The sequence below is a fragment of the Nicotiana attenuata genome, unplaced genomic scaffold (genome assembly GCF_001879085.1).
Source record: "Nicotiana attenuata strain UT unplaced genomic scaffold, NIATTr2, whole genome shotgun sequence".
Taxonomy (NCBI): Eukaryota; Viridiplantae; Streptophyta; class Magnoliopsida; order Solanales; family Solanaceae; genus Nicotiana; species Nicotiana attenuata.
In genome coordinates this window covers 213,111-223,011 of record NW_017671994.1, presented here as the reverse complement: position 1 = coordinate 223,011, position 9,901 = coordinate 213,111, and the positions used below count along the sequence as shown (strand labels likewise).

General features: G+C 39.3%; 1 pseudogene; it reads right to left on the bottom strand.

Annotated features, from left to right (window-relative positions):
- Window positions 1–7,246: 7,246 nt before the first annotated feature.
- LOC109211233 lies at window positions 7,247–9,228 on the bottom strand (annotated as a pseudogene).
- Window positions 9,229–9,901: the final 673 nt, after the last annotated feature.

The following is a 9,901-nucleotide window of genomic DNA, read 5'->3' as shown; positions in this document are numbered from 1 at the left end:
TCCGCCAATGTGGCATCTACCTGCATGTTAGTAAGACAAGAGGAAAGAATAACTGGCAAAGTAGAACCAGGGCCTAAGAATTCATACCTGAGGTGTGGAGGCAAAGGCTTCAACTCCAACACCGGAGGCTCCTCAATTGACGGCTTTGTTGGAGGAGTCTTTCTATTTTCAAGATCCAAAGAGAGTTTCCTAGGCTCATAATAATAAGAGCCCATTCCATGTAAAGCATTCACGCACTCCACTCAGCCCTCATCATCATTGACATCAAGATTCAACAATACGGCCTCCAAAGGGTCCTCCACATTGATCATTGCACTAGTATCATCAATTATCACAACCGTGACAAGATCCACAAATGAGCACACTTCGGTACAATTGGGCTGCTTCATTGACTTGCACACATGAAAAACCACCTTTTCGTCACCCACCCTGAAAGTGAGTTCCCCTGCTTCCATATCTACTAGAGCCTTCCCCGTAGCAAGGAAAGGTCTCCCCAATATGATCGGAACCTCATAATCTACCTCACAATCCAAGATCACAGAACCAGCTGGCAAGATAAATTTGTCCACTCGGACAAGCACATCATCTATAATACCCAAAGGCCTCTTCATCGATCTATCTGCCATTTGCAACCTCATGGACGTCGGCCTCGGCTGTCCAATCCCCAAAGTCTTGAAAACTGAGTAGGGAATCAAATTGATACTTGCCCCTAAATCACATAAAGCTTTAGCAAAGTCTGCACTTCCAATAGTGCAGGGGATAGTGAAAACACCGGGATTCTCCAACTTCGGAGCCATTGAATGTACTATAGCACTAACTTGGTGGGTCATCTTGATAGTTTCACAGTCCATGGATCTTTTCTTTGTCACCAAATCTTTCATGAATTTAGCATAGCCAGGCATTTGCTCCAAAGCCTCCACCAAAGGTCTATTAATGGATAAGCTCTTCATCATGTCAATGAACTTTTGAACTGATTCTCATTTTTTTGCTTGGCTAGCCTCTGAGGATAAGGGGGAGGTGGCCTAGGAAAGGGTGCCTTGGCTTTTGGCACAACCGGCTCCGGCATGTCAATTACGTGTTCCCTAGACGGGTTCACGTCATTTTGTGTTTCCACCTCGACATCTTGAATATCAATCCTCACTTCTTCATTCGCATTTTCATCAACCACATTTTCAACTACCAAAGGAACTTCATCTTCTTGCAACTCAACTTCATCACCCAAAACTTGCTTTTGTTTGGAGGCATTCCTATCACCGCCTCGTCCACTCCTAGTAGTTACCGCCATAACATGATTATTGCCACCCTTTGGGTTAACTACCGTGTCACTCGGTAGAGCCCCCTTAGGGCGAGTGTTCAAGGACTGTGAGATTTGGCCTAGCTGAACCTCTAAATTTCTAATTGAAGTGTTGTGAGAAGCTAATTGTGCATCGGAGTCAGCATTCTTTTCATCATCTGTTCAAACATCATTTCAATTCTCCCCATTTCATTGTTGGAAGAACTAGGTCCCTGGGATGGAAAAGGCGGTGGGTTACTCGGTTGTTGGTACATTGGGGGCCTTTGAAAGCCTTGCCCCTGATTTCCTTGGTTATTGTTCCATCCACCCTGGTTGTTGTTGTTTCCACCCCAATTATTGTTGTTGCCCCAGTTTCCCTGATTGTTCCGATTGTTGTTTTGATTTTCCCAATTGTTGTTCCCTTGTTGTTGATTGTTCCAATTATTTTTGCCTTGCTGTTGGTTACCCCAATTGCCCTGGGATCTCCATTGTTGCTGTTGGTTAGAAGAATTGCCTCTTTGGCCTTGGTAATTATTCACACACTGTACCTCTTCATTCTGCCCATCATAACCATCATCTTGGAATCCACCACAATCATTGTCAAATTGATCCAAACTCCCTTGGTTCTGTTGACCTCTTTGTCTTCTATTGTTCACAAGCATGTTGACACCCTCAATGGCATTTACTTGGCGAGGATTCTGAACTTGTTGCAACTGTGCCTTTGCTAATTGGTTCATTGTTGTTGTAAGTTCTGCTATAGCCTATCCATGGTCATGTAGTTCGTTGTGCAAATGAGTGGCCGTTGGGTCACCTTGTGGCACATTGGCCCTACTTTGCCATGCGGAGGATGTGTCAGCCATCTCGTCAAGAATTGCACTAGCTTCATCATAAGGCAGCTTCATGAAATTACCCCCAGCCAATTGATTCACTATGCATTGATTCATTGTATTGATGCCCCAATAGAAGGTCTGTTGTATCATAGCCTCTGTCATATCATTGTTGGGGCATTCCTTCACCATAGTTCTATATCTCTCCCAAATCTCGTGCAATGGTTCGGTGGGCTCCTGCTTGAAGCTAAGATCTCGTCCCGTAATGCTGCCATGTGGGTGAGAAAAATTTGGCAATGAACTTATCCGCCAACTCATCCCAAGTGGTGATGGAATGGTTGGGAAGTCGCTCAAGCCAATCCAATGCCTTTCCTCTAAGTGAGAATGGGAAAAGCCTTAATCGGAGTGCATCCTCGGACACATTGGTTTGCTTGCTCCCCCAACAGATATCCATGAACCCCTTGAGATGTTTGTAAGCATTCTGAGTGGGAGCACTCGTGAAGTACCCACGTTGCTCCAACAATGTCAACATCACATTGGAAATTTGAAAATTGCCCGCCCGGATCTGGGGCGGGACAATTGCACTCGCATAGCCTTGGTTGGGAAGAACTCGAGGGGCCACTCTTGCAGGTGGCGGAGGAGGTTCTGGAATGTTTTCATTTGCATTGGCCTGGCGGCCTCTACGTTGCCCTTGAGGTACAAGAGGCACCTCATCATCTCCAACATCGTCTACCTCCTCACCCGCAATCACATTGCCAAGAGGGTCATTGTTGTTTGCTGCCATTTTGCACCTGAAGTTGTGACACTCAAAAATTAGTAACAAAGAAGGAAAAAAGAACAATTCACAAAACTACTGAGATAGATAATCAAGACCGTTAGCTCCCCGGCAACGGCGCCAAAAAAGTGATCGAAGCAACCCTGTACTACTAAAGAGTAGCAAGAGAGGTTGAAGCAGTTTTTACCCGATAAGGTCGGGATCGATATCCACAGGGAGCTAGAAGTTGGAATTGAGTTTCTATATAAGTTAGAGTTGTGTAATTGATCCTAATTGCACTTCTAAACATTTTTGGGTTTTTGATTAACTTCTAAATTTATACTACCAATAGGTTAAATTGAGCTATATTATGCTAAGAGGAAGCTATTGAAGATGTTCTAATGAGATAAAAGGCACTAGGGAAGTGATCTTCACCTAGATGGATAATTAACGGGTTCTTATGTCTAAGGCTAGTTTGTCATACTTGGGGATTACGATATAACCATTGCACGATTCTACCCACTCTATGCCTCTCGGCAGTTCGAGTGATTTTGCCCTAATTGACTTTCTCAAGATCAATTGGGTATGAATATTTGTGCAAGCAATTAAGGTTCAAGTCGGGTATTACGATCTCTCGGTTTAACCCTTTAATTGGGGCTATCAATTGTCTTGAGTACGCCCCAATTCCTTGTTGGACTAATTCTAGAGACTTAGGCTCTCTTTCTCAAGAAGATCCAATATCAGCAAAGCATAAACTAGTGTTTGCAACCACTAAATTAGTCCAAATATCAAACACCCATAGACAATCAAACCTTAAAACATAGGACCCATCAATTACCCACACTAGGGTTGAGCCACAACCCTAGCTGATGGGTCTAGCTACTCATGATTAAAGAGAAAAACAAAGAAATAGATGAAGATAAGCTCATAATAATTAATTGCTAAATAAAACTTGAAGATTCAATGGTGAAATTAAGCTAAAATTACTCAAAATAGTAAAAGAAACGAAGTCACGAGCGCAGTTGTACGTCCAAAACTATATGATTACCTAAAAATGGAAAAAGAATCTATTTATACTAGGCTGAAAATTCTGGATAAAAATACCCCTGCGGGGCTAGTGCAGACCGTACAGAAACAAGTGCGGCCGCACTAAGGCTCTGAACTTGAATAATCAGCTCTCTGAACTTGGGCAATGCGAACCGCACGAAATCGAGTGCGGCCGCGGTGGCTTCCATTGCGGTCCGCACAAAAAGGACCGCGGACCGCATTGAGCTTCAACCTCAAAAACACCACTCTCTGAACCTTGGCTCCGCGGACCGCACTAAATCGAGTACGGCCGCAATGATCCCAACACGGACCGCACAAAACCCCTTGCGCCGCATTGCCTTTTGGCCTGAATAACAACCTCTCTGAACATCACTTGTGCGGACCGCACAGAATGGTGTGCGGCTGCACTGGCCCTGGTTGACTGAGCTTTGTCTTGTCTTGGTACTTGTGCAAGTTTCACTCCTTTTTGAGCTGGTTTTTTGACACTTTGTCACCTTGTTGATCAAACCTGCAATCAAGCACAATTAGTGAGCCTTTAGGACTATTTTGTATACATTTCTAACCAAAACTTGAGCATGAAGGAGTGTAAAATGCATCATATTTCCTAGTTATCAGGTATGACCCCTTTCTATTTCCTTTTATTTTAGACTAACACTTTTAGGAAACAACGATGGATTTATCGGCACAAAATCTTTAATTTTGAAAGCACGCGTTGCACTCTTTTTTCCTTAGATCGGTTTTGTCCCAAATGGGTTTTCCGACGAGGTTTTTAATGAGGTAACAGTGGATCATGCTAACTTAGAATCAAAGACCGATCACGAATCGGTATCAAATACTGTTTTTTTAGTATTTGAGATTTCTCTACAATCAACCTCGAATACTTGGGGGGGGGAGGGGGGGAGGGGGGGTTACCATCGGATATCGAATTGTTCTATCAAGGAAATTATTTCGTAATGGAAGGTCTCGATAAGTAGGATTTATTGTAAGTGCAAAACAGTCAAAATGAACCGTGCCCACGTATATCGCTCGAGCCCTGACACAAAACATGTACGCATGTATGACTATTTTTGACAAGAATAAAGAGAAGTATGTTCCTTGTAACTGTCTTATGTCTTAGAAAAATTTCCACTTTATAATTCTGTACTTTTGATCTCTTAAGAAAACGAGCTCAAGGGCCAATTATAACCAAAGTTCGTATGGTCGCTCCCTCACTTGGGGGACTGCCGTTTGGAAACCAACTTCGAAATATATCGAGCTATTAGAGCATCGGGGATTCAAGACCTATTAGGTAACCCCTGAATTTAAAGGCCAAGGCCATACCGACTCGGGGACTGTTATCTTAGGCAAGATTGGATAACTCAGGGAAGCAAGCACTACTAAAAAAGGCCCATTTCCGACCGAAATTTCTGACAGAAAATTGTAGTTGGAAATTTCCGACGGAATCGGTCGGAATATGCATAAAAATATAATTTTCAATTTTTAATAATACTTACGACTAATATTCCGTCTATATCCGTCGTAAATTTTGGCGGAAAATTCCGCGTCACTTGTAGCGACCAATTCGGTCGGAAACAATTAAAAAAAAAGAAAAAAAAAAAATAGCGACGGATTCGGTCGGAAATGTACAATTAAAAAAAGAAATAAATAAAAAAACAAATAGCGACCGATTCGGTCGGAAATGTTTAGCAAAACGAGGTTGACTACTTTTGACCAAATTACCGACCGAATCGGTCGGAGAGTTTTTTAAAAAACCCCAGCGACTTCCTTTCTTTTCCTTTTCCTCTTTTCTTCCTTCTCTCTTCTCTTTCTCTCACTTAAACTTCCCCCAACTAAACCTACCGCTTCCATCAACGAGCAGCACTCGCCGGCGCCGCTGCAAGCCCGTCGAGATCCTCCACTACCAGGTAAGTTTCCCCCCCACCCAAACCCTCCTTTGTTATAAGAATTTAAGGATTATTGCAGATCTGTTGCTCTGTGTTCCAGTTGTTAAAACAAAAGAGTTAAGGCATGAAATTATACTGACGATGGTTCTTTGAGTATTATCATTGTTGAACTTGTTAATAGGTTTCTTTGTTTTGTGAGATAAAGTGCACTTTTTGGTATTATATGTTCCAGTTGTTAAAATAATGTATTTTTCTTTTTAAAATTCAGTAAATAAATGAGAAGTGTTCTTTGGAATTATAGTTCCATACCTGGGGATTACTGAAGTCAGTGCATAGATTTATTAAAAGAAGGCTGCCATAGTTCATCAAGTTCCTTTTTTTCCATATTATTTCAGCAAATAGTTTGATGTCATAGTTTCTCTAGCAGTTTTACATCTTGCCATCAGGAATTCCAAGAAAGAAAAAAAGAGTTAGCAAAATGCGTCAACTAGGACAAGCCAAGCCATCACCCTTAATTTTAATTTAATTGATTTGGTCCCTTTTGGGAAACAGAGATTCTTGTTGAAATTTCTAGATAAGCAAACCTTTATTACCTGGAGCTTTGCAGCTAGTTCAATTCTTATTAGGCTGTAGCTAGAGAAATTTGACCCAAGTCTTTCTTCCAAGTCATCTTCATCATCCTTATTTTCCTTTTTTTCTTTTTTTCTTTTTTCCCCTTCAGCCAAGCCCCTAATCTCTTACCAATTCACATACTGGCATTCATTATGTAATAGGAGTATTACTTGCAGTCTGTTTGGATGTTTGACTCGATACATAGTTTAAAATAAAAAACTTATGAAATCTGTGATTGTAAAGGCTTAAGGGATAAAAGAATTGTAGGGTCATAAAATTTGTGTGACTATAAAAACTTCTTATTTAGGGTAAAATGTGTAAAATAAAAAGTTTAAAGTTAAATTATTTTTAAATATAAAAATATTTTTTTTTAGTGAACTAATAAGAAAAGTGTATTATATAAATTGAAACGGCGGGAGTAACTTTTTCACATTACTCATTGTTGAGCTCGAAACACAAAGAGACCAAATTTGTCTCCTCTTCAATATTCTTTTATACTTATCTTAATTTTTTTCTCGGGAGAAATGGGTATGAGAAAAGACAAATGAATTATGCCAAGTTGGGCTTATTTCATTATTATCACTATTATTCCATAAGCACAAACCCTCACATCAAATATATAGCATACACATATCACTTGGAGAGAAGACCCCTCCATCCAAACATTTAATGTATAAATTCATAATGCATCTTAAAATTCATCAGCATATGTATCTATAGAATGATAATCAAAAGCTATGCAGTGCGAACTCTCCAAAATATTGCCACACCCATATCGGATCCTTAAAAAATGTACTACTTTTTCAGGATCCGACACATACCCGAAGAAATATCTTTCCAGTGTCCGAGCAACATAGATCAAAAATGTATTGTGAACTACTTTCCTATTTTCTTGTTTTTTTGGTATACCTTTATACCGTAAAAATGAAACATGTATCTAAGCATATATATAGTCTAAACCAAGGTTCAGAATGGCCTTTTGAGACTCTTGAAGTCCAAAGAATCAACACACTCTGCTCTATCCCTATGCACATTCAACAACTTCAACAACTCACTAGCTTTCTCTCTTGTTGTTTCACTACAACCAACTTGTAGCAGCAGCAAAAGCTTCTGAAAAGCACCAAGTTTTAGAGCTTCAACAAGAATATCGCCTCCATTTTCCCTCTTCTCATTCTTACCAATCTTCTATAGAATTGAAATTGAAAACTCAGTTGCCAAATCTGAAACTCTCAGCAATTTCTTGACCAAAACAGGCACAGTTAGAGCATAACTATAAGCCCTTTTTCTTCCTTCTATAGAGCTGCAAATTCCATCCAAAACACCTAATGCCTTTTCACATATGCTCTTCTCACAATAAACAAGCATCTCTACCAACAATTCAACTAACCCCACATCAGCAAATCTTGATTGAGCCTTCTTGTTGGCGAAAGACGACGATAAATTAACCATGTGGTAGATTGCTAATAAAGAAGCTTTTGTAGTAGTAGGACAAATTGGCTCTTTCACTAAGCCTTCTAAAGCTCCTCCCATTCCTAACAAGATTTCAACCTTGTCATGTTCCTCCATTTTCAAGATATCTTTTAGCAAAAAAAACTGCATTTCTTCTGCTTGATAAACTTCCATAAGTAGGATCAATATAGTGGTATTAGAAAACCTCTCTTTGCTATGTTATTGTTGTTCTGGATCTTACTGATGAATGTGCAGTTAAAATAAGAACAAGAACTCTAGTTTTTCTTTTAGTTGTTACAATTGACTTGTTTTTTGATGGAAAAATCTGCTAATTACTCACATAATTAGTTCAGTATTACGTCTACACGTATAAAAGCAATAATGATAATTTCAATAAAGGGTTGGTAAGACGAACATGTGTGTAGTTTTGCTATCAAATTACGAGATGGATATCATATGATAAGAGAGTCAAAGCACTTTAATTTAGAGTTTGGTAAGAGTTAGGGACTTCTACAAAGATTTACTTCAAGTACAACTTGCATGACGCGAATTATTTGCACTTTTACATCATGCACGAGCTTTTAATTTCTTTATTTTCACTGTTTAGCTGACTTGAATTGATTACCTCTTTGGTTAATTGGTTCTAATTTTGTGCACTACTCTAACTTAAGCCAATAATCATGATTAATTTATCACAAACCCAAATCATTGTTCCAGTAAAATGAGAAGCATTTTTGGGTGTCTCTGCAAACTCTGAACTCTATCACGTGAAGTTTAAGCCAAAAAAAATTCAAGAAACCAAGCCCCCCAAATCTTGAAGTTCTTTATACTATTAATCCCATTTCTCTTTGTTTATGGTACTGAGTGTGAAATTCTTTATTCTTTGTACCAATAAAAGTTTTGTTTGGTTACTGATTTTGCTGCTGTGTAATTGGTATTCAAGTTTATCCCGTTTTCTTGATATTCTTACTTGATGAAGTAGTGTATGAGTAATTAATTTCTAACTAACTGTGAAATTTTCTACATTTGTACTTACAGGTAAGCATTTCTTATTCTTTTGAAATAATTTCTTGCTGGATCTAGATTTTAAGCAAGTTGATTCCCATGTCCACCAATTCAAGGGTAGCAGTTCCAAGTGCTTAATTTTAGTTGGTCTCTTACATTTTTAGGAATACTTATTGGTCTTTCTCGTTGACTAAACTATTTCATTGATTTGGACTATTTTTCTGAATATTTAGTTGACAAGTAATACCTACTTGGTAAATTTATTCTACTTAGAGATTAAGTTTTATGCTATTAGATTTTAGATCACAGTTAGTAGATAGTTGAATAAGAATGTCACTATTCAAGACAGTTCCTTAAGCATCTCTACTTCTGCCGCATAGCGATTTAGATTTATTTACAAGTAGACTATATCAGTATATTCTTATAATTATATGTGTTAATCACGTGATTGTTAGGTTGTTTATTTATTTCTTTAGTCATTTAATTATTTATATTTACTGTCACTTGTTGTATTTTTTGTTTTATATTTTGTTATGATTATATTATAGATATGGCATCTAAGGGGAAGGAAAAAATGATATCTAAGAAGAAAAAACAATCTGTTCCAACTTCCTCAACTATGCCAAATATCAATCATCCTCTTCCTCATCCTCCTCAGTCGACTTCATTGCCATCTACCATGTGCACTATCCCCCCTCCATCTAATAATTCAGTTCAGTATTATTCTATGCCTGCCAAAGACAGTCAAAGTAACACCATTTTTAACTTTGTACCCACACCTTCTATGCCATCATCTTCACCGGGCTTTCATGGTAGTCAGCATGGTGGCTCACCAGCTGCTGCACCCCTGGGCTTTTATGGTAGTCAGCATACTGGCTCACCAGCTGCTGCACCCCCGAGCTTTCATGGTAGTTAGCATACTGGCCCAGCAGCTGCTGCACCCCCGAGCTTTCATGGTAGTCAGCATGATGGTTCGTCTTTTGTTGCTCCATCATCTTCCAGCCCATCATTATAACGACCCGGCTGGTCGTTTTAAGAATTAACACCCCGA